Source organism: Lithobates pipiens, unplaced genomic scaffold (assembly GCF_037356315.1).
Source record: "Lithobates pipiens isolate NorthernLeopardFrog02 unplaced genomic scaffold, aLitPip1_a1.2 Scaffold_16, whole genome shotgun sequence".
Lineage (NCBI taxonomy): Eukaryota > Metazoa > Chordata > Amphibia > Anura > Ranidae > Lithobates > Lithobates pipiens.
Genome location: NW_027507748.1, coordinates 387,897,734 through 387,922,704, shown reverse-complemented (window position 1 = coordinate 387,922,704; position 24,971 = coordinate 387,897,734). Strand labels below are relative to the sequence as shown.

Sequence of the window (24,971 nt, the reverse complement as noted above, 5' to 3'; positions counted from 1 at the left end):
GGAGTTTTTTTTCCTTTTTTTTTTCTTCACTGCAAAGTAAAGGCATAGGGGGTTATTAACTAAAGGAAAATCCACTTTGCACGGCAAGTGCATTTGAAATTGCACTGAAAGTGCAGTCGCTGAAAATCCGAGGGGGGCATTAAAAAAACAAAATTTTAGCTTGCACATGATTGGATGATAAAATCAGCAGAGCTTCCACTCATTTCAAATCTACCCCTTAGATTTAGAGCGACTGCACTTCCAAGTGCACTTGCAGTGCAAAGTGGATTTGCCTTTTGTAAATAGCCCCATAATGTGCTAGTATGCATCACATACTAGTACATTATGTGACACTTATCTGCAAACAAAGCACGCACCCCCCCTCCCCCTGTTGCAGGCCGCATCCATCTTCGCATGTCTTTCTTCTGGGGGTCGGGACTTCGGCTCTGTGACTGGCCAGAGCTGCATGACATCACCCTAGTGCGCACGTGCGGGAGCTGCCGGTCACGGCACAGGCCCCTGAAGAAATGGCAAAGGCGGCCGTTCCATCAGAACACATGCGCCAATGACATCATCAGCGCAGTATACAGTAAAGATGTGCATTCTTTCCTTAGCTGCACAGAGATCATGACTGACCTTCTCTGAACAATATGTTACTACAGTAACTTGTGAGTCGTGTTCTTCCCCGATCGGACTATGGATTTTATCTCCTTATGTTACAGCACACATTACTTGAGATCCTTTTACAGTTCATATTTTGCTTCGCACAGTTTGCACCCAACATCAGGTTATTTACACGTCTTTGTTTTTTGTTTCTTACATTTCATCCATTACCATATGCGTAAAAAGCAGCAATAATCTTTTGTTGGCCCTATTTATCATTTCAATGTATGGCACCCAGGGACATGTGGTTTAAGTTCTTGTTCTGTTAAGTGCTCCGCCTGCTTGTATCCCAGTCAGGTCCAATTAATTAACTCTCACCTGAAGAGCACTTGCCTGAGATACCCATAGACTTGGAGATAAGCAGTTTCTTCATAGCAAGTGTCAGTTCTTAAAACTACAGGCAGAGATCATGGATTAACCTGTGCAGTGCCATGTGCCTCACATCTGAATACAAATAGAACCTCTTGGCACTGAAATGGGAAAAATTACTATTCTATGGGCTGTGCATACAGGGCAATACAATACACCATACATATATACCATAATATATAATATATAATAATATAATATAATATATATATAATATACCATACAGGGCAATACAATACAATAATGTACATTGCAAATCCCACAAGTAACTAAACATATCTGTTGTTTAAACAAGCAACTTGTTAAGAAATCTGCAATGAATGAGTAATATTAGAAGAATTTAAAACTATCAGTTTATTATTCTAAACTGCGCTGCTACCCTTGGAATAAAAAAATGCCAGTGGATACAGCTTGCTTGTAGGACCAATGAATATTAATATTATAATGTGTGTACATACATTTTAAAATATAACTAAAGGCAACGTATTTTTTTTAGTTTTTGGTTGAGTGGAGAGGAATTAGAAGACAAATTTAATTGCGGTCTGTGCCCCTCTTAGACCCCATACACACTATTAGATTTTCTGCAGATTTACCAAAGCCATATAATATGAAGTCAAACCTTAGGACTTTCAATTTGTATGCAATCAGGCAGGCCCTACACTACATGGTTTTGGTAAATCTGAAGAAAAATCTGATAGTGTGTATAGGGCTTAAGACCCAATACACTATACAACTTTTGTTGTCCGATTTCCTTTAGATTTACCAAAACCAGGGCGTGCCTGATTGCATACAAATTGAAACTCTTAAGGTTTGACCTCATATTATATGGTTTTGATAAATCTAAAGGAAAAAAAATCTACAGAAAATTGTATAGTGTGTATCCAGCTTTAGGGAGATTCACCCTCTGCATTTGTCCTGTTTATCATTGAAAGGGAAAGAAAATTCCACTTTTGAGGTTGTACAGGAACAACCTCAGAACAGGGAGAAATCTTCCAGTTGGGACATTAGTTTTGATGGCCCTGATGACATTCAGGGATTCCCTGCTTTGTAGGGATTTCCTCTGCCTTCCTGTTCTGGCTATGGGACAGGAAGTAAAAGGAAATCTAAAATGAAACAAATAATGTTACAACTGGAGCAACAAACCATAACATATTAAAAATAATATAAAATATGCTGGTAAAAAGACACTAATGTGGTTCTAAAGCTAAAACATTTTTTACCTTAACCTCCCTGGCGGTACGATTATTTCAGATTTTAGGTGCTAAAAGCGGTACAATTATTTTGCATGAAAAATTGTCGTTTTATATTGTAGTCCTGCAGTTCTTAGGAATAACTCTCTTAAATCTGTCCAAACAAGAGTCTAGCAGACATCCCGGGTATGATAAAGTTTGAAAAATGAAATCATAAATTATAATATAATTAACTATAATTATACCAAATAATATAACAATAATAAAAATTATTCAATAATGTAATCAAAAACACTGAAATTTGCTCAGCTGCAGAATTGTGGCTGTCATTACTTTTCAGTATTTGATGACGGATCTCCCCACAAATCGCTATCCCTCAATTCTGCGAGTGATTCTGATTTATTATCGCTGTTTTCTAGCTGGTCTAAAATCACTTTTGATGTAAAGGGACAGTTTTGGTTGCTATGGACAATCTCCAGTTTCCAGGCATAATGAACAGTTTTTATATTATAAAACTGCATGCAGGACACTGGACAGACCACTAGGGACAATGGGGATGTGAAATAATTACATACAGCAATGTAATCTGCAAGATTACATTATACTGTATGTATACTGTATGTTTCACTTTTTGAATCTGGCACCGATCTGTCCTCGTGCGTCACAACGCTCGCAGGGAACGGAGATCGGCTCCCTGATGAATCGAGCGGAGGATGAGTCGCTCGTACAGCTTGGGGACATCGCTGGATCCAGGGGAGAAGGTAAGTAACCTCCTCCTGCATACAGCGATGCGGTCCCGAGTCTGGCTCGGGTTTCCGCTTTTGGTGTAAAACTTGCACCCCGAGCCAGACTCGGGAATACCGCCAGGGGGGTTAATGCATTCAAGGAGTACAGTCAAAGCTTATTTGGCTGTACTTCTCCTGTGAATAACAGGAGTGCAGTTTGTTCTGCGCTACTTTGACCCATTTACTGCAGACAGTGGTCTGAAGCCCGCTGTCGGCTGATGTCAGAGCTGATCCAGGCTCGGGCATGTTCATGACAATGAAGTCAGGATCCACCCCAATGACTGGACCAGCACCTGGCTCAGCCTTTCAGCAATCCGCTAAGAGCCTGAGCTGGTCTCTCCCATCACCTCCACAGCCCAGAGCTCCAGTGAGCGAGGAAGGTGGGGCAGAGTAGACAGCAGTGACTGACAGTCACCAGGTCTCTTCTCGGAGATCTCTGAGAACTAAGCTTTCAGTGGTATTTGATCACTCAGTTCTCAGTCTTAGAGCTGGCAGAGGACAAATACAGCATTTTTTATTTATTTCCCCCCCCCCCCCAGAATCATACTTCAATCTAGGCAAGTATGATTCTGGGGGGGAAAAAAAAATAAAAAATCCATACTTCTCTTTTAAGGCAAAAAAAAAAAAAAAAAAAAAAAAACACATTTTGCCACTTGTTGTGCCCCTTATGTGGAAAATAAGTATTTAGTGTCACTTTAACTTGTGGTTTGGCCATATGATCTTGAACTGGCCAGCAGGTGCCTGTAGTTCCCTGGACTTTGGATGTGATCCAGCTGATCATTAGGACAACAGAAACTTTGATTAATAGCCTGCCTTTTACAATCAGCCATGGGCAGAGTGGCCTCCACAACATACAGTAACGTGAGCTTTTATCTATGCATAGGCTTCTAATGCCTCAGCAAAAAATGTAATGATAATTGTGTCTGCCTTTCCTTTTTACTTCCCCTCTAACACAGAGAAGAGCAATTATATTCAAATGTAATGAACTGCACCAAGATACAGGAAGCGTGACTACTAAACAGTTCATAGAAAGGAGAACATGCAAAACACAAGTCATCAAATATATTGCATTCAACTGCAAGGATTGTTTGATACATAAAATCATTGGGCTGATTTAGGCAAATAGACTGCACTTTGCAAGTGCAGCTGCACTAATTTTCCTCAGAGCTTAGGCTCTGTTCACATATAGGCGTTTTTCTGTTGTAAGCTTTAGCTCTAAAAACGCCCAACAAGACAAATCCCATTCAATTCAATGGCCCCTGTTCACATCTGAGAGTTTTGTCATCTGAAGCAAAACGCCTGAAGTTCAAAAAAGTACAGGAGCTTCTTTTTTGGCAGATTACAGACATTTTCTGATTTTTACATTGGTGAACCTTTGACCTGTACAAAGACACGTAAAAAAACATGCGACTTTCTGCCTAAAAAACAAAACGCCTAGGTGTGAATGGAGCCTAAGTGATTGAGGTGAAGATTCCCAATCAGGAGCAAGGAAAGTAAAAAACAGCATTTTTGTTTGCACGTGATTGGATGATGGAAATCAGCAGAACTTCACCACATTCACTAGGTTCTGGGGAAAATTAGTGCAACTGCATTTGCAAAGTGCACAGTCTATTTGCCTTTAGTAAATCAACCTCCTTAACTTACCCAGGTTCACACTGAGCTGCGGGAATGAAGCCGTGAGTTCAGCTGAACTCGCACGATTTCACTCCCGATTTTGGTGGCGATTTCACAGACATCTGTGTGGGTTTCTGCACAGATGTCCATGGAAACCGCACCCTGAAATCACAAAAAGTAGTACAGAAAAGACTTTTTGAAATCGGTGCGGTGCCACAAATGCAGCAGCGCACAGATTAGGACAATGCCATTGCCGGCAATTGCCACCAATTTGGCATGTTAAAAAGCACCAATATGAACCAGGGCTTACTAATATTTTGCAACATAAAGGTATGTACTTTTCATGACACAGCACAAACTAACAAACTGTATCATGAGATAAAAGAGAGCAACCGACACAACCTGCATATTCTTGCCAAATGCCAAAAATATTTCATTTCAGTCTTCATCAATTTTCACAAGCCTGGCCTCTGCTGGCTTAAATTACACAGTGATATATCTTTGATATTATATTTCGTTTCCTAATGGACTGTGTAATTCTTTAAACCTGCTCTGGGGAAAATTGATGTCAAGCTAATTTTCCTTACATTTGTCAAACAACCCATCTGTTGCATCATATGATAAATGTACAAATAATCCTGTATGTGCAACATTGTAAACTTGGCATTGCGTCATTCAGTCCTTAAAGATAACACATTTGCATAAAACATGCTGACTAACATAATTCACACACACAGTATTAAAATATATTAAAATAGAAATCTAGCTGCTGCTAGACACTTTCTGGCAGTTGCAAAACCCATTTAGGCAAGCAGTACACAGCAAACTGTGTGTGGCAAATTACATCTTTCACACACCAGCATAATACCACATGCTGCTACATCAGTATGCCACAAAAAAAAAAAATATTCGGCGTCTAAATGGATGAAAGTGGACTTGTCTCATATAGTTAGGACCTGTTCACACTAGAATGCAGTGTGGGAGAGCCAAGTTAACGCACAGCATTCCGATTGCAATGCGTTTGCCCTTCACCGGCTCACATGGTACAAAAGTATCATGCAATGTGGTTGCCGCACATTTCAAAGTGTAGTGCATGCACTACTTTTGGTGTGGCGCAATTTCAGTCCATTCAAACTGAATGGGGGGGGGGGGAATAAAAAATAAATAAAAATAAAAATCGCACTACACAAAACTGCATGTGAAGCACACAGGAACCGCACAGCATTCCTGTGTGATTCACATGCAGTTACGAGTGTGACTCGGCCCTTAACAGCACATCTACTTTTAAACAATTCCATGAATTAATGCCATAAAGTTACCTTTACTCTGATTTACCAAAAGAGCGGAGTATTTCACTTTCAAAATGAATTTACACTCATCTTAGTGAATGAGATGAAACAAATTAAACAATTACTTTGCAAAGCATTCATGAAAATGATAAAGACAGGATTTTTGCTCGTACCTTTTTTGGGTCGTGCCCCTTCGATAGAAGCCTGTCGGACCAACTCTAGTACACATCAGCCAAATATCAGACGGTTCAATTGAATGGGCCGATGACGCAGAACATTCAGCCCCTGTGTACTAGGCTTTAAAGTAATATTAAAGTGATTCTAAAGGCTAGACATTTTTTACATTAAAATCAGAACGTTTGCTAGTTTCAGGGAGGCCAATGCCTTTGAGTTTCCTGCTACTGTGAAAACTGAAGAACATGGTTTTCCCCATTATATGAATATCTGGCTCAATAAGCCATAACACCTATGTTTGGCTAAATAGGAGCATTTCATAAGCAAAGTGAATCAAAGTTGGCAAGATTTATTGATTTCGAGAAATATGCCAGTGTTCTGGTTTGCCCTTGGCCTTTAGAAAAAGCTTCTAAAAGCAAATATTTTTCAAGTCCCCTTAATTCTCCAGTTTATCAGTTTTCTAATGGTCACGTGTTAGTGTTTGCTAAAATTTCATACATCCCAAATAAAAATTGGTTGGTGAAACATGTTAATAGTCCTCTGAGGATACACATTCCACTGGTTATGAAGTTTTTTGCCTGAAGAGGTTGAAATACAAATGTAGAAAAACGTCAGGACACTTCACAGTGGGAAAGCAGTGGGAAGCTGGCTGTGAAGCCACAAGGAGTCACAGCCAGCTTCCCACACTTAGGCTGGGTTTACACTTCTGCAATAGCAGACATCGCCTGTGATTCGCACTGCACATCACATGCAATGTCTGTGCGATGCAAATTCAGCCATACAGATTGCATGCCAGAATTCACATTGCATTCAGATCAAAGTAGTGTAGGACCCTTTTTTTGGTCCACACCAGAATCGGATCGCATTAGTGTTCACACCCATGCAATTCAATTTCTGTCTGAATGACAGTGCGCATTGCGAGATTGACACCAGCAGTGGTTCGCATAGGGCAGTGAGAACTGCCTGCGGGTTGTAGGTCATGTGGGAACCCACAACAAATTTGCACATGTTCTCACATCGCAGCAGTGTGAACTGAGCATAAATATGGGGAAGGTGGACAGGTGAGTGTCCTTTTATTAAAAGTATTTGTAGCTGCTCACTTAATTTTTCTCAAACAGACTGACGCTCCTCTTTAAGGGTCAAAGTATATGAAAGTTTGAAAGAAAATCTTCATTATGTATTTTATGCATATAACCTGGACACATGACTGTAGTGCAGTACCAGAAAAACAATCTTTCCTGTGAAAATAAACGTACTTCTATTTATGGGACCTCCATGGCTGCAACAAACACATGAAACTTCTCCTCTTGCCTTCCATGTTACAGGTGCCAATGGAAGTAATAAAAACACAAATACAGCACTGTCACTCTCAATGATCTTGATGAGCAAATATAATTTAAAGGGTAACTCCACTTTCATGGGGAAAAAAAAATAGAGGTCGACCGATATATCGGCCGGCCGATATATCGGCCGATATTTGCCGTTTTTTAAATAATCGGCATCGGCCGATTTGAGCTGATAAAAAGCCGATTTAGAACTACAGCGGAACTTTTCTATTACAGAAGTCATTTCAGTCAGTGTAAGTTGCCTGAGTCATCATAGCAACCCTTTCCTCCTCTCTGGGCAGGCTGCCAAGAAAAGAACTAAATGATACAATGTTTACACTTGAATGAATGAAGTCATCTCTGTGTGTAGAAGTTCTCAGTTTAACCATTTAAAGACTAAATCTTTTCTGACACTTGTTGCTTACAAGTAAAAATCTTGTATTTTCTGCCAGAAAATCACTTAGACCCCCCAAAAATGATATATATTTTTTTAGCAGAGATCCTAGGGAATAAAATAGCGGTTGTTGCAATATTTTATGTCACACGGCATTTGCACAGAGGTCTTTCAAATGCATTTTTTTTTAGGAAAAAAATACACTATTTAAAAAATAAAAATAAAATAAAAACAGTAAAGTTAGCCCATTTTTTTTTTCGTCCAAAAGTTTTGACTACCTGTTTTTATTTAATATATAGGTTTTTTTTTTTTTTATCTAAATCATACATACAAGTAAACTGATTGGGGGTTTTGTTTAATAAATGTTTAAATGTAAGAAATTTTCTGTATCACTTATGAAGGCTGCTTTCACACTGGAGCGGGCAGGCGTTGATGGTAAAACGCAAGTTTTAGCGGTGCTATTTGGCTGCTAGTGGGGCACATATAACCCAGCTAGCGGCCAAGGAAGAGGTTAAATGCGCCCATGAAGCACTGCTGCCAAATCGCATTGCATGCGCTTCGGCAGTGGTGCCCATTCATATCAATGGGCAGGAGTGGTGGAGGAGTGGTATACACCACTCCAAACATGCTGCTTGCAGGACTTTTTTTTTAAGATCCTGCCAGCGCATTGCCTCAGTGTGAAAGCACTCTGTCTTTCACACAGACTGCAGGGGAGCCATTTTACAGGCGCTATTTTTAGCCCAAAAGCGCCTGAAAAACGCCCCAGTGGGAAAGGTGTGTTAGATCAAGGGGGATTAAAAAATAAAAAAGGAAAAAAATAAATAAATAAAATAAAATCGGCCTAACATATCGGCCCAAAAAAAATCGGCATCATATATCGGCTATCGGCCGCCATGATTTCTAAATATCGGCATCGGCATCGGCCAGAGAAAAACCCATATCGGTCGACCTCTAAAAAAAAATAGCAACTAAAGAAAAAAATAATATAGCCATATTGTAATTGAATGTTATTAAAAATTCACCTTTTTTTTTTTTAGGGATGCACCGAATGGGTTTTTTGGTGCCGAAACCGATACCGAAAAAGAAAAATACACTAGGCTGAAAACCGAAACCGATACCGAAACAGCACCGATACCGAAAATGACTGTTTTTAAAAAATATTTTTATACAGGAGGTGGTCAGAGACTGGGGACATGGTACAGGAGGTGGTCAGAGACTGGGGACATGGTACAGGAGGTGGTCAGAGACTGGGGACATGGTACAGGAGGTGGTCAGAGACTGGGGACACGGTACAGGAGGTGGTCAGAGACTGGGGACACGGTACAGGAGGTGGTCAGAGACTGGGGACACGGTACAGAAGATGGTCAGAGACTGGGGACACGGTACAGAAGATGGTCAGAGACTGGGGACACGGTACAGGAGATGGTCAGAGACAGAGGACGTGGTACAGGAGGCATCCCCCATTGCAGGCCAGTGTCCCCCATTGCAGGCCAGTGTCCCCCATTGCAGGCCAGTGTGTCCCCTTGTGTCCCCCTTTGCAGCCAGTGTGTGTCCCCCTTTGCAGCCAGTGTGTGTCCCCCTTTGCAGCCAGTGTGTGTCCCCCTTTGCAGCCAGTGTGTGTCCCCCTTTGCAGCCAGTGTGTGTCCCCCCTTTTTTTACGCAACAAAAGTGGAGTACGCTTTAAATCATTCCCCTAGACTCATCCTTTCCAAGGTAGCCCTGCCCTCCATAAATATGCTGCTGGAAAAATGTAATTTCTTGCAATGGTGAGCAGTACTGTCAGTGGTCGGTAGTGATTTTTGATAGGGGTCAGCAGTAAGCAGTACCAACAGTGATCACTGGTGGATGGTGACAGCGATCACAAATGAGCAATGCTGCCAGTGATCAACAGTGGTGTCAGTGTCATCTAACAAGTGGGTCCACAATTGTCATTGAATCGGAGAGATGTACTGACACAGTGGCACAGCCCTGATCCCACCATACTACTCCAAGTTCCTTCTGTCCAGACAGCAGGAGTGACAAATACCAGGCCCACATCTGTTTCCACGTCTCAAGTTTAAAGCGTTTGTTACCCCAACACTTCATATTCCTGATATGTGCCTGCTGTATCATGTACTTGTGTGAGAAAGTATCCTGTTCTCTATGTATTGCTTCCTTTGTATGACATCCCTGGTGTTCCTGCTAGTCCCCTTGCTTCCTTTATAAAAACTGACCACACTAAGCAGGAAAGCACACCGTTGTTAGTACTCTAGCTAAGCTGGGAACTCAGGCTGCTTTCCTCCAATAACCTGACACGGCCCCACTGCACAGCCACTCACTGGGAAGCTCAGTGCACTGCTCCCCCACCCCCCAGCTTTTATGCAGCTGAGAACAGAGGGAATGTGATCACTTCTTAAAAAGGGGGGGGGCATTTATAAAAAAAAAAAATCTTTATATATCTATACTAAAATGCTTTGCCTTTTATTTTTATTTTAAACTGAATGGGTAGTTTTACAAGGTGATCGTTTACAATAATTTTAAGCAGAGCTAATGCACCACACCACCCATCCGCCCTTTCCTTCTCTCTAGGCAGTGTGTTTACAAACCTGCAGAGCCATGGATTTTAGCTGTCCAAAGGGCTCTCATGACAAAAAAGCCGGCATTACTAGGAGAGGTTTGGCAAGTTTCCATGCATGCACATTGGCACACGGCCCCCAAGAACTCCACTCCCTCCTGAAAGCAGGTTCTGTCCCCAGGAACCATGGGCATCTGGTAACCCTAACATATGATACATTTTAGGGTAAAAATCAGGAAAGATGATTGTTAACTGTCACAGAGCTGTGATAAATCCTTTTTTCCACAACTGGAGAGGTTTAAAGTGCAAAGTCCAGAAAACATAAAGCAATCCAAAAAGATAACATAAGCACACAATTGTCAGCTAGAGATGAGGTGTGCAATCAATTCTGCTCATTTCTCCAACTGACACCATACACTAACATTTGAAAGCTTACATTTATTTACAACACAATCTTTTTAAAGAGACCCTGTTAGGTCTATAAACAAATCAAAGTGCTTTTTACCTGCAACTTCTCTGGTGTCCTATATATGCTTCCCTCCTCCATTCCAGAGATACAGCCTTTGACACGCAACACTTCTGGGAATTTTACATGCCTCTATCCTCCACCACACACACTTGTTCTTTCCTACAAACCCCAATTCCCTACATGGCTCAGCAATGATACAAGGGGTGGACAAAGGAACCACAGAGCATGGTGGTAGTCACAGGCATCATACCCTGGAAATGTCAATGGGCCGCTAGAGAACTAATACTTTTTTCCATAATTTTGTTGAGACCTGACAACAGGTCTTATACATGTTACAGTAAAAAAATAAAAAGCAGTACTTCTATTTGCAATGAGGAACAGCACTTTTTCCTTTCTTCTGATCTTCAGAAATGAGATCAATAATGGTATACATTAACATACTATCATGTTGAGCGATATTCTAATTATACATAGTAGGTTTTTAGCATTTTCTAAATATTACCTCTTGCGTGCATGAGCCATATTGAAATTTTGTTTTAGGATGGAACAGAATGTAAAAATAAAGCACATTGCTAACGACAGGATAATCATCCTTACTGCACATGGAATCTATTCACTGACAGTTCAGTAAAGCCTCCAAGATACATGCAGGTATTGAAAGCACATAGAACAGACCCAGATAAACTCAGGAGCAGGACCTCTGACACATAATAAATCCGACATGCTATTCCACATACATCCATCCCAGATACTGGTTATCACACCACTTCATCTGTTCGAAATTTCCAGTGATTACAACCAATAAGCACTCTCTTACCTACAGTGGATAAGGATCTGTTTTACCCCAGCAGGCACATGCTGCTCTTTTTTATAAACCTACTCTAGGTAAATGACAGTTAGAAGCCGATTGATTGCAATGGAGATTACAGACACTTCCTTTTTTTTTTTTTTTTTTTTACAAAAGTTATAAAAAAATGAGGCAAACTATGAAGACAAGCACATAATACAGAGAGTTAGCTGTTACTAACCGTTAGTTTTCATTATTTATGGCGTTTGTGGAAAGGTATGAAAACTGATGCAAAAACGGCTATGGAAAGCAGCAGTTCATGTTCTAAGCTTCAGGGACTGAAACTTGATCAGCCGGTATAGAAACAACATTCTGATGCATTTTTTTTTCCCGGTGTCCATTTTCATCAGATCTCACCTGATCCGATCTGCCAGGAACGGATGCGAATGTAGGGCCATCCATCTGATTTTAGCGGATCGGACCGGGTCGGATGTCAGAGGACATGTCACTGCTGACATCCGTCGCTCCATAGACTAACATGGAGCTCCCGTTCAGGTCCGCCGACAAAACTGACAGGAGGACCTCAACAGTCGTCCAGTGTAAAAGGGGCCTAAATGCCCCCATCATCATCTTTGACTGATAATAAACTATCATACTGTAGCTTACATAGGGGGTATCAAACCACTGTGATTTTATCACTATGAATTATCTTGGTCCTAGCAGCATATATAATAAGACAGGTATGCATATTGCTGATAAGCATTATTCCATCTCGGTTGAGAATTCTTCATTTCCACACACACACACAATAAAGCATTCAATAGCACAACATTAGAGAAACATGCTGTTTGGTGAATGGGGACAGAAATCTGTGATTGATCAGACTCTCCCCCATTCATAGATCATGTTACAAGCAATGTAATCAATGAAAGAACTTTTTTCACTGGAGGTGAAGATGAAGCTGTTAAAAAAAAAATGCAGCACTGGAAATTCAGAGACCAGAAAAGGATGAGGCATCCCTGCAGGGGAGATTTCTCCAGGATCCAGCTGCCTGTAGAATGTGAGACATACTCCATTAAAGTGATTGCAGTAAAGCTGTAGGGACTGTTTTAACTAAACTTTAGCTTTAAGGCCTGGAAGATTATTTGAGTTTTGTTTTTTATTTGATATAACACATAACATTGTCAAGCAAGGATACATAAATGCTTCTTAAAGAAAACATTTAAAAACATTTTAAAGAAAAAGTCAAAATTACACAAGTATCTTAAATTGTACTTAAAGCGGGAGTCCACCGGGACTCCGCGTTTTTTTTTTTTTTTTTTTTAAAAGCCAGCAGCTACAAATACTGCAGCTGCTGACTTTTAAATAGTGACACTTACCTGTCCAGCGCGCCCGCGATGTCGGCACCCGAAGCCGATCACTCGCTCGGCTGCCGGGTCCCGCCGCCATCTTGGGTATGGGAATCAGGAAATGGAGCCTTTCGGCTTCATTTCCCGGTTCCCTACTGCGCATGCGCGAGCCGCGCGGCGCAATCCGGACGGTCCCCGCTGCCTCTGGGAGCTGTGTGTTTCCCAGCAGGCAGCGGGGCACTTGCTGAAGGGGGCGGGCGCTTGCGGAACGGGGGCGTAACCTACGCTCGTTCCGCAGAGAACTAGCCCGGAAGTGGGTGCAGTTACCTGGATTATCCAGGTAACTGCACCCCCCTCCCCCCTGAAAGGTGCCGATTGTGGCGCCGGAGGGGGGGGGGGGATTCCGATGAGCGGAGGTCCATTTTAGGGTGGACCTCCGCTTTAAATTAGTATAATTGTGCAGACATGCTTACAGAAATACACAAGTCCTTATGAAATTTAACCACTGCCATACCACGCCTATTCTGGCACTCCTCACCTACATGTAAGAATTCATAATTTTTTTGCTAGAAAATTACTCAGAAACCCCAAATATTATATTTTTTTTAGCAGACACCATAGGGAATAAAATGGCAGACGTTGCAACTTTTTATGTCACATTATGGCTGAATTTTAATAAATGACATAAGTCCAGGACATCATATGACAGCCTTGGGCTGAAAGTGGTTAAAGTGAAACTTTATTCAGAAAGTTATAGTGGATTTTCACCCAAAAGTGGAACTTACACTTTAAGGACTTCGAACCCCTGACATGCCACGTTTGGCATGTCATTTTTGTTGGGGGGGGGGGGCAGTGGGTACCTAGTTTTGACAGGTACCCAGCTCCCACTTCTGCTCACGTCACCTAGACGACTCGAGTGGAAGTTCTACTCTCCCCTCCCTGCAATCTTCTGGGACACGTCACAGGTTCCAGAAGGTTGCTCAACCATTCAGAATGAGAAGCGCGACTCGTGCATGCACAGTGTGCACTAGTCTGCGAAGCCACAAGCTGTTACAGATGGGTGCCCATGCTAATGATGCTGGTGCCAGGGAGATAAAAGGGAGAGATCCGACTCTTCAGGCGGCCGCTTTGCTGGACTGTGGGACAGGTGAGTGTGCGTTTAATAAAAGTCAGCAGCTACACTTTTTGTAGCTGCTGAATTTTAATAAACACAGAAATGGCTGGAACTCCACTTTAAGCCCCAATAGATCACTTCACACTGGCCCCTTTTACAGGTATAACTATGTGGACTTCGTAGGTGCCTACACTTTCAAATCCAGTAGGACACTGTCCCAAACCACTCTGCACATTTTCAGTTGCTCCCTATTCTCAGAACTGTGCCTAAAATCAGAGCTACTACAGGCCAATCAGCTGACAGCTTTAAGATTTACTGTTGCTGAAGAGGGAAGAAAACAACAGGAATGACAGACTGTGTTGAGGGAACACAGATTACGGAAGGAGAAAACAAAAGCAAAGAGAAAACAAAAAAAGGTCACAGGACAAACTCTGCTGCCAGGGAGACACAAAAGAGTTACACTTAAGCCAGCCATTAGGGTGGATTTGATTAAATCAAGTCAATTTAAATCATAATTTTTAAAGAGCAACTGTCATCTCTGTCCTGCAGCGGCGTCTCCTCTGACCCGATGTTGACTCCCTGACAGTCCTATTCACTTTAATAGGATGGCTGGTGATGTGGCAGTGACACAACAAGGTGAGGGACATGGCAGCAGCAGGTGAGTGGATGCGCTGCCATTATGGATCTGAAATGACAGGTGCCCTTTAAATGTAAGGACCTATTCTCACTGGAAGTTAGAATCTTTAATATTTGCAAACAAAATGAAGGTTTCCTATCTAGAATAATAAGCTGTCAGGTTGTTAAACATCGATATCAGAACCGATTCAATCCTACGGTTTGTAGTGTACATACATTTTCAAAACAATGAGATAAAGGAATATTCCTGATTTTTTTTTTTTTATCTCATGGTTACTGTGAAATTGTGTGAATGCATCAATGCAGTGCATGTTATCTCAGCTTGCAGAGCTTGGATTCATTGCTATGAGTAAGTTGACCAAAAATGTAAATATTGCAGAATATACAGCCTCATGCTACATAACGAAGCTCCATGTCCTGCTGAATAAACTAAATACTTAATGTATCTTAAATAGAAAACTATCTTTAGATAGATTTTTACTCCAAAAGCAGTTTATTAAAATAAATTTGATTTAAAATCAAAAAAAAGATTTTTTATTTTTTTAATCATTGATTTTTATCCACTCTGTCAGCCATGCAAGATACATATTTTCCTGCAACCAGCGATTGCACGAAAAAAAAAAATAGGAGGTTCTTCCCCTATCCATACATTCAATGTAGATGAGGGAATCTAACCTGCTGAGTTATTGTATTTTGCTGGTGTGGATCATTCCCCACCAGCAGAATACAATGATCTGTGTTGTCAGCTATAGCCGGCGGCACTGATAGTTTGGGAAAAACCCAGCAGGCTGGTTGTACACAAGTCAATTGATAAATCAACTCATAAGCAGCCAGGTAGCCTATGCATGAATCGCAATCTGTCTGGTCCCTGCTGAACTTCAATTCATAAATGGCCAGCTTTGGAAGGATAGTGTCTTATCTCTCTGATTCTCTCTCCTTTCTTCCTCATCAGCAGGCTGTGAGCTTCAGGACTGTAAGCTCTGACAGCGCTCCTTTCTATTGAGCCGAGACATGATGCAATCAATGCTGGAAATACATACATTTTAATTACAGAAAATGACACATAGTTTTTGAGACCAAGGAGAGGGAGAGAGATTCCAAAAAACAGAAGTGACTGCTCTGGGCTTCAACAAAATGGCAGCATCCAGCAAGAGGAAACAGGAGCAAAGCTGGAGGCAATTTACAGCACACACTCATTTTGGTAGCATAATTATTAATGTGGAATGTATGTTCTTTTGTTAAAGAGCATTAATTGTTATCAAACTGTTATAGGTAAAGTTCCACTTGAATTAGGGCCGGTTCACACTGCAGGCGAGGCGAGGCGACTCCGACTTGCCTCGCCGCGACCTGCCGCGACCTCAGCGGCAACTTGCAGATGACTTCTGTATAGAAGTCAATGCAAGTCGCCCCGAGGTCGCCCAAAAGTAGTACAGGAACCTTTTTTCTGAGTCGGAGCGACTCGAGTCGCTCCTCTCAGAACGGTTCCATTGTACAGAACGGGGGCGACTTGCGAGAGCGAGGCGAGGCGAGTCGTGTCGCCTCGCATCGCCCGCTGTGTGAACCGGCTCTTAATCTGTATGAGACTGAATATTCAGCTTGTGGAAGGTGATCAGAGGTCACATGAAATCTGACAGTTGCCATCTGTCAACAGCCTGACTTGTTACATTACGCAATCAGAATCCAGAAACTGTTATAAGTCAGTAATGTACCTTTCAAAATGATGTTTCCATTTCAATTTGAAGCCGACTATATGTCTATAACTGACAAAATATCAAAATGTTGCTTTCTTGCATCCATGGCAATACTGGAGTCATTCTAAACACAGAATACCTCTAGAAACCGAATTCCCAGCTAATAATAGACCCCTTTCACACTGGAGACCTTTTGCAGGCGCTTTAGCGCTAAAAATAGCACCTGTAAAGCACCTGAAAACTGCCTCATCTGCAATCCCAGTGTAAAAGCTAGAGTGCCTTTACAATGGGGTGCCGCGGGATGTCAAAAAAAGTCCTGTAAGCAGCTTCTTTGTATACACCGTGCCACTGAAGCACCTGCAAAGCACCACGCCACTTTTAACCCTTTATTCGGCCGTTAGTGGGGGTTAAAAGCTCCCCACTAGAGGCCAAAAAGTACCTCAAACTACGGTAAAGCACCGCTAAAACGAATGGCACTTTGCCGTCGATGCCCCCACGCTGTCAGTGTGAAAGGTCTCTTAGAAGTTTTTTCCTTATAACAGTGGAAGAGATCATGTGATTAGACAGTAGAAGGCAAATCCTCCCATTTAGCAGTCCCACTTCAATTTGTGGGATGGCCCATCTCAGTATCCACCGGACAGAAGTAGGTAAGGTTTTGCAATGGCCTTTGGTAAACTTTCTGCAAAAAATGCAGTTTAACGTTGATTGGATCACATTGCTAGCACTTCCAATTTAAAGGGGTTGTAAAGGCAGAAGGTGTATCTTAATGCATTCTATACATTAAAATAAAAAGCCTTCTGTGTGCAGCAGCCCCCTAACACTTACCTGAGGCCCCTCTCTGTCCAGCTATGTCCAGCAGCGGTGCCAATGGCTGTCAATCAAAGTCAGCTAGCCAATCAAGGGAGAGAGGGGGCAGGGCCGGGTTTGGGGCTCCATGTCAGGATGGGAGCTGTGACTCGGCTCAAGTGCCACCATAGCAAGTTGCTTGCTGTGGGGGCACTGAACAGGTGGAAGTGGCGAGGAGCACAGAAGAGGCACTCTAGAAGAGGAGGATCCAGGCTGCTCTGTGCAAATACACTGTAACAGAGCAGGTAAGTATAACATGTTCATTATTTATATGGGGGGGGGGGGGGGGAACAAGACTACAATATTCAGATATTTAATACTTATTTGTTACAGGGATCCATATAGTGCTGACAGATTACGCAGAGCTTTACATATTGTGCATTCACATCAGTCCCTGCCCTTAAGGAGCTTACAATCTAACTCGCATGCATACATACACAAACAAGGGCCAAGTACCAGTGCTGCATACTAAGGCAGTACTTTCAATATGCAACTAATCATGAATGAATACTTAACTAGACCAAAAGATTTCTTTAATATTTAACTAGAAGGCAAGTGCTGCATTTGGAAGCTGACCTCATAATGCCATACCTTTCCCACAGTTGCATCTCTCACGAGTGTTGCCGAGAGACCCCCTCATACACTATATTGCCAAAAGTATTGGGACGCCTGCCTGTAGAGGCACATGAAATTTAATGGCATCCCAGTCTTATGCCCCGTACACACGATCGGACTTTACAACAACAAAACTGTGGAATTTTGTATGAAGGTTGTTGGCTCCAACTTGTCTTGCATACACATGGTCACACAAATGTTGGCCAACAATTATGAACATGGGAACGTGGTGGTGTACAAGACGTAGGACGAGCCGAGAAAAAGGAAGTTAAATAGCCAGTGTGGCTCCTTCTGCTTGATTCCGAGCATGCGTGAACTTGTGTGTCGGACTTGTGTACATACGATCGGAAATTCCGACAACAAAGTTTTGTTGGCGGAAAATACGACAGCAAATGTTCGATGGAGCATATACAAGGTCGGACTGTCAGCCAACAAGCTCACATCCAACACGTCAGAAAATCTGATCGTGTGTACAGGCCATAAGTCCGTAGGGTTCAATATTGAGTTGGCCCACCCTTTGCAGCGATAACAGCTTCATCTCTTGTTGGAAGGCTGTCCACAAGGTTTAGCAGTGTGTTTATGGGAATGTTTGACCGTTCTTCCAGAACTGCTTTTGTGAGGTCAGGCACTGATGTTGGACAAGAAAGCCTGGCTTGCAGTCTCCACTCTAATTCATCCCAAAGGTGTTCTATTGGGTTGAGATCAGGACTCTGTGCAGAGCTGTCAAATTCCTCCACCCCAAACGTGCTCATCCGTGTATTTATTGCTTTGTGCACCTTCTTGTTTCAACATCACTGCACACAAGTAAAAAAACAGCCACAATGCCAGAAACCCAAATGCTATATACAGTAGTGTAACTGTAGCCAGAGAAGCCCAAGTGGCTTCTATGGGACCTGGAGTGAAAGGAGGCCCCATTAGTCTGACTCACAAGGCCAGCAAAGGGGTGGTAAAAACAGGTGGTTGATCCAGCCCTGTATGACAAAACTGCCTATTGAAGTAAATAAGGCTATGCCACAACAGCAAGTCAAGCATTTGGCGCTAGTATTTCTTTTTGCAATACTTCTTATAATCTCCCAGGTATCTGACAACCAGCAATATCAACAGCTGGACACAAAGGAAGGCAAGGCAATATTTTGTTCTTCCTATGGGTAACTGCTCAAACATTTCTAGACAGCTGAAAACTGTAGCAGACACATTCCTATAACAGTAAGGGACTGCTCATACTGTTACAATTGTTTTCATTACTTTCAGTAAAGGTATTGCTCCAAACTATTCTAGAGCCTAGTATCCTTAAAATGGAAGTAAACCCTTCCAAACAACTTTGACCTACAGGTAAGCCTAGATTAAGGCTTACCTGTAGGTCCAAGTAATATCTCCTAAACCTATATGGTTTAGGAGATATTTGCCCGAAAATGGGCACCGCTGTCTACGGCGCATGCGCCGTAGACAGCGGCGCGCAGGCGCACTAAATGCGGCAAGTCCAAGAATGGATTTGCCAAATTTGTCTACTCCCGTGCGCATGCGCGGGAGTGACGTCATCGCGGCTCCGGCGAATGGCAGCGTCGGAGCTCCGAGACGCGACTCCCGTGCGCATGCGCGGGAGTGACGTCATCGCGGCTTCTCCGCTGTCATTCGTCGGAGCTGCGAGAGACGCCACAACCAAGATGGATGCGGCGGACTACAGGTAACAGCGGCGACTTCGCTGGCTCCTGTGTCAGGTAAGTGACACATAATGAGCTACTATGCGATGCATAGTAGTCCATTATGCTTTACCTTTGCAGGGAAAAAAAGAGGAAGTAAACCCATCAGGGTTTACTTCCTCTTTAATACATGTCATAAACATATCATGAGATTACCAGTATAGACATCCAATACTTAACAGATATTCGGAGTGTTTTTTTTTTTTTTTAAACGTTTCACCACCTCTCCCTATTCTTTTACTATGGTTACCCTGATGCTATTTCATAATAGTATTCTTCTTCCTACTATAACATACAATGTGTTGCATCATGGTAGCAAAATATTTTCACTGCCTGTTATTTTGTTACCTAAACACATCTGTTGTGTTTTACTTATTGAAATAATGAACATGCATTATAAAGAGAATGTACACAGCAATCACTTGCAGTTGCACTACACTGTGGTTAATAATAGAGGAGTAGCTTGTGTGGCAGGCGTATTGCTTGGGCATCTTGGCATCCCTTTAATGCCATGTGACACATCCAGAGGGGCTTCCACCAAATAAAGTTCCTGTTGTACATCAGGAGAGCATATGATGATGATGATGATGAATTCACTAACTGGCTGGCACACATAAGACAAAAGTTTTTTGTTTTCCTTTTACAATCTTTAGACATTCTTCACTAATCTTCATTTTATGGATAATCCACAGATGTCTGGATGATTGGCATCTGTGGCAAACACTGAGCCAGCTAGAAGCTCAGCTTTGAACTAGCAGTATGAGCAATGCCAAAGAGACTAGTATGAGAGCAAGCAGCCTGACTACTGAAGAAACCTAGCACACAGCAAGCAGCCTGAATACTAGCGATCGGCTCTTATGTCGCGTACATACGTCCGGACTTTGATGGACTAGGTCCGACGGAATGAATCCGTTGGATATTACGATCGTGTATGGGCTCCAGCAGACTTTTTTTTTCCCCAAAAGTCCAACAGACCTAGAAATAAAACATGTTTCAAATCTTTCCAAGGGACTCAAGTCAGATCAAAAAATCAGTTTGTCTGTATGCTAGTCTGACGGATAAAACCCAACGCTAGGGCAGCTATTGGCTACGAACTTCATTATTCTAGTTTGGTCATACGTCATCATGTTCAAATCCATCGGACTCTGGTGTGATAGTGTGTGGCCAAGTCCGTTCGTTCGGAAAGTCCATCGGAACTCAGCTGAAAGTCCGCCGAGAAGACAGTCAGACCTAGTCTGTTGAAAAGTCTGGTCGTGTGTACGCGGCATTATTGTTAGTAAACCTTCATTGTGAACACTGATATATAGCACCATACTGCAGGACTTATGTTTGATATTTGCCTTCTGTCTGCAGTCTGTCCTACAAAAGTTTCCCTCGTCTCCATTTCCATCTCCACTGCCTTGCAAGGTCCTATCGAACCACCCTTACTCCAGCACATGATAGGACATACATAAGCCTTGTTATGGCATTAGGGATGAGGACGGCCAGGTGACCCTGTGATTTATAATTTTTTTTATACAAAAAGGATGCATTGTTTTATCATAGAGGATAAAGGATGGTCACTACAACTGATGTTGGTGGGCCTCAGGGTGGGGGTCATGCATACACTGTACTATAAGGGGGATGAGGGACCAAGTACTGCTGTTGTAAGTGGTAGCTCTACAGTGGCTCGCTCCCCATCCCCCTGGACCAGAAATACAAGCTATCGTCACTGATACATAACGAGCATAGTTTTACATAATGCATGAACTTCCACACATGTAGGACAATCCAGCATTACAGGTGATTTCTTAAGCTTCCAATGCAAATACACCTGTACTGACTAGTATTCTAGTGTTTCTCTTCTCCCTTGAATCTCTCACTCAGCTAATATGACCCCAGTGCTGACAGAGGGGTGGTGGGGGGAGGGGGGATCAAACAAGGATGCTGTCCAGGCACCCAATGTTCTTCTTATCAACTAATGCCATCATTGATTCTTAGGGTGACCACAGCTGGAATGTTTTCATGGGGCATAATAAACACATGTGTTTTTGCCTAACTAAAAAGGTAGGCTTCATCCACCCACTGAGTTGTATACAATTTTTGAACAATTCTTTAGACATTTTGCCAAGGCACCCTGAAAAAAATCTGAAGGCACCCTGGTTGGAAAAGGCTGCTTTAGGAAGAAGGCTCCACCAATAACAGCATCCCATATGAATACCGTGGCCCCAACATTAGGCAGAAGGCTCCACCAATAACAGCATCTCATGAATACCGTGGACCCAACATTAGGCAGAAGGCTCCACCAACAGCATCCCATATGAATACTGGGGACCCAACATTAGGCAGAAGGCTCAACCAACACCAGCAAGCCTTATGAATATCGGGGACCCAACATTAGGCAGAAGGCTCCACCAATAATGCAAGTCATATGAATACTGGGGACCCAACATTAGGCAGAAGGCTCAACCAACAGCAAGCCTTATGAATATCGGGGACCCAACATTAGGCAGAAGGCTCCACCAATAATACAAGCCATATGAATACTGGGGACCCAACATTAGGCAGAAGGTTCCACCAATAATACAAGCCATATGAATAACAGGGACCCAACATTAGGCAGAAGGCTCCACCAATAATACAAGCCATATGAATACTGGGGACCCAACATTAGGCAGAAGGCTCCACCAATAATACAAGCCATATGAATACTGGGGACCCAACTTTAGGCAGAAGGCTCCACCAATAATACAAGCCATATGAATACTGGGGACCCAACATTAGGCAGAAGGCTCCACCAATAATACAAGCCATATGAATACTGGGGACCCAACTTTAGGCAGAAGGCTCCACCAATAATACAAGCCATATGAATACTGGGGACCCAACTTTAGGCAGAAGGCTCCACCAATAATACAAGTCATATGAATAACGGGGACCCAACATTAGGCAAGGCAATACACCAATAATACAAGCCATATGAATACTGAGGACCCAACATTAGGCAGAAGGCTCCACCAATAATACAAGCCATATGAATACTGGGGACCCAACATTAGGCAGAAGGCTCCACCAATAATACAAGCCATATGAATACTGGGGACCCAACATTAGGCAGAAGGTTCCACCAATAATACAAGCCATATGAATACTGGGGACCCAACATTAGGCAGAAGGCTCCACCAATAATACAAGCCATATGAATACTGGGGACCCAACATTAGGCAGAAGGTTCCACCAATAATACAAGCCATATGAATAACGGGGACCCAACATTAGGCAGAAGGCTCCACCAATAATACAAGTCATATGAATACTGGGGACCCAACATTAGGCAGAAGGTTCCACCAATAATACAAGCCATATGAATAACGGGGACCCAACATTAGGCAGAAGGCTCCACCAATAATACAAGCCATATGAATACTGGGGACCCAACATTAGGCAGAAGGTTCCACCAATAATACAAGCCATATGAATAACGGGGACCCAACATTAGGCAGAAGGCTCCACCAATAATACAAGCCATATGAATACTGGGGACCCAACATTAGGCAAGGCAATACACCAATAACAGCAAGCCATATGAATATTGGGGACCCAACATTAGGCAAGGGGCTCCACCAGTAACAGCAAGTCGTGTCTTCCTGCTTCTCCTCCCAACCAATCAAGAAGCTTCTCCTCCCAGCCAATTAAAACCCAATTGGCCGAGAGGAGAAGCGATTGCATTTGCTGGGACCAGAAGCAGGGGGAGAAGCCGCCTGCGACCTGGACGAAGTAAGTGTGGGGCTGGTGGGTGAGTGACCGCTGACTGACCGAGTGATGGGGGTTTGACCGACCAACTGAACGGGGGGGGGGGGGGGTGATTTACTAAAACTGATGCGCTCGGTATCTGGTGCAGCTGGGCATGGTAGCCAATCAGCTTCTAACTTCAGGTTGTTCAATTAAGCTTTGGCAATATAACCCAGAAGCAGATTTGTTTAGTAAATCTCCCCCATTATGCTGTAGACTCCAGCAATCCCAGAAGCCAGTAAGTAGCCCAGATGTACCAGCAGTTGGTAAGTAGTGATGAGGCACAGGAGAATACTCCGTACCGTAACCATACCTGAGGTGCCCCCCATGCCCACACCCCAGCTCTGTCCTCCCATGGGTTCCGGGCACACACTACATAGACAATGCTGGACTATGATAATGACACCGAGCTCGCCGTGCACTTACTTGTAGGTAAGTTTATAGAAGAATCCATTGCAATAACAGTAAGCTCACCTGTGTCCGCTCGTCGGCACACCGCCCCTGTCATCTCCGGTCCCCCCCTCCCCCCGGCATCATCATTCTCCTCCGTTCTCCGGCTCGTTCCTCCGAGCACTCGCTGCGCGTACACAGCACGGAGCAGCCAAGCACGGGTGAGGGGGGGGGGGGGGATGTCAGCAGCGCTCTTATTGGCCAGAGGGAAGAGGGGTCTGCGGTGTGATGGAACCTGTGATTGGCAGGGTGTGTGGTGGGCGGGGTAGATGGTCAGTGAGGGAGTTAGCGGGTGACGTATGTTGTGTGGGGGAGAGAGGCACTGGGCACACTGGTCGGGGTAGGCTAGTATGTACTCAGCTCTAATAAATAGCAGTGTTAGTGGCCTGACCCACTCTGCTTAGTCTGCGACTCACAACATGGAGCAAGTCAACTCCAGACCTGCACTCTCCTTGTTTCCCAGAGAAGCTCTGGATCACTATGACACCTGGTAGAGCTGAGGGTGAGCCTCATTCAGTACTGCCCTGCCAGCTATTCATGGGTATACAGCTCAGAGTACTTTTTGTCATAAGTCAACTCCTAAGTATGCGTCATCTTGGCGCAGCCAATCAAAGGAGCACAAGACCAGCCAAAGTTGGCAGCCAGTGGTGAGAAAGCTCTGGACCACCAGAGCATCACTGGAGTGGACTACAGTTCTGCTTGAGACTCGGTGTCTAAAATTATCCTTCATCACAGAGAGGATGCAGACTCCAGGCACACTCCCATTCCCTGTAATCTCACTGTCTGATAATTGCAGATCACAGGCACAATGTACAGAGCCAAGCAGAGAGACTCTGTGCCTTGTGATTGCTGTGATAGCTAATCAAAGTAAGTACAGGTGTAAACACTGTTGGTGTTTACATTTCAGAGCCCTCCCCTTCCACTCAATGGCACAGATCTGATCACAGCAATCAGAGAAGGAGAGCCAGCAGTGGCTGTGGAAGAGGCTAAGCTTCATTCAGGGTGGAGGGGGGAGTTAACCACTTGCCTACTGGGCACTTTTACCCCCTTCCTGCCCAGGCCAATTTTCAGTCACATTTTGATTGACAATTGCGTGGTCATGCAACACTGTACCCAAACAAAATTTGTCCTTTTTTTTAAGACAGATAGAGCTTTCTTTTGGTGGTATTTAATGACCACTATGTTTTTTATTTTTTGCCAAACAAAC

The 24,971-nt window shown here is 43.2% G+C and overlaps 1 protein-coding gene across 5 annotated transcripts in view; it reads right to left on the bottom strand.

Moving 5' to 3' along the window:
- The window catches only part of TPST1 (tyrosylprotein sulfotransferase 1), a 151,818-nt gene extending 127,873 nt beyond the window's left edge, over positions 1-23,945 (bottom strand). For 3 of the 5 annotated variants that reach the window (XM_077482278.1, XM_077482274.1, XM_077482279.1), the window contains exon 1: positions 23,789-23,945. The gene's annotated coding sequence lies outside the window, so the exon portion shown is untranslated. Of the gene's footprint in view, positions 1-23,740; positions 23,761-23,788 lie in introns of those variants that run through there. The other 2 variants (XM_077482276.1, XM_077482277.1) reach the window with 2 other exon arrangements.
- Between the last annotated feature and the right edge of the window lie 1,026 nt (positions 23,946-24,971).